The following is a 606-nucleotide window of genomic DNA, read 5'->3' on the forward strand; positions in this document are numbered from 1 at the left end:
CTTGGTATGAAAAAAATATTCAGAGGGACAGTCTGGGCTGCTGCTCTAAGCAGCATGGCCAAAATTCGCAGCCCAAGGGAAGGGACACGGGCAGCGTCCATGGGTAGCGTGCCCTGCCTCCCCCAGGGAGGTTAGACTGGCCCCGTTTCTGCTTGAAGGCTGGTTACCAGAGAAGAGGTTTGGTATGGGGCAAACATTCAAAACTGTGTCACTAGTTACCTGCAATTTTCTGTCACAAAGTGTGCTCATTCGTCTGCACTAAGAGATAGACTAACTGAAATAAGAAGGTTTTTTGAGATCAAGAACCAGAAGTGGAGTGGTAGAAAGACTACGGCCAAGCACAGCCGACTGCTTTAATTGAAAATCATAGAATCATAGAATCATAGAATCATTGAGGTTGGAAAAGACCTCTAAGATCATCGAGTCCAACCGTCAACCCAACACCACCATGCCCACTAAACCATGTCCCTAAGCGCCTCATCTACACGTCTTTTAAATCCCTCCAGGGATGGGGACTCAACCACTCCCCTGGGCAGCCTGTTCCAATGTTTCACCACTCTTTCAGTAAAGACATTTTTCCTCATGTCCAATCTAAACCTCCCCTGG

This window comes from Aptenodytes forsteri, unplaced genomic scaffold (genome assembly GCF_000699145.1).
Source record: "Aptenodytes forsteri isolate BGI_AS27 unplaced genomic scaffold, ASM69914v1 Scaffold55, whole genome shotgun sequence".
Taxonomy (NCBI): Eukaryota; Metazoa; Chordata; class Aves; order Sphenisciformes; family Spheniscidae; genus Aptenodytes; species Aptenodytes forsteri.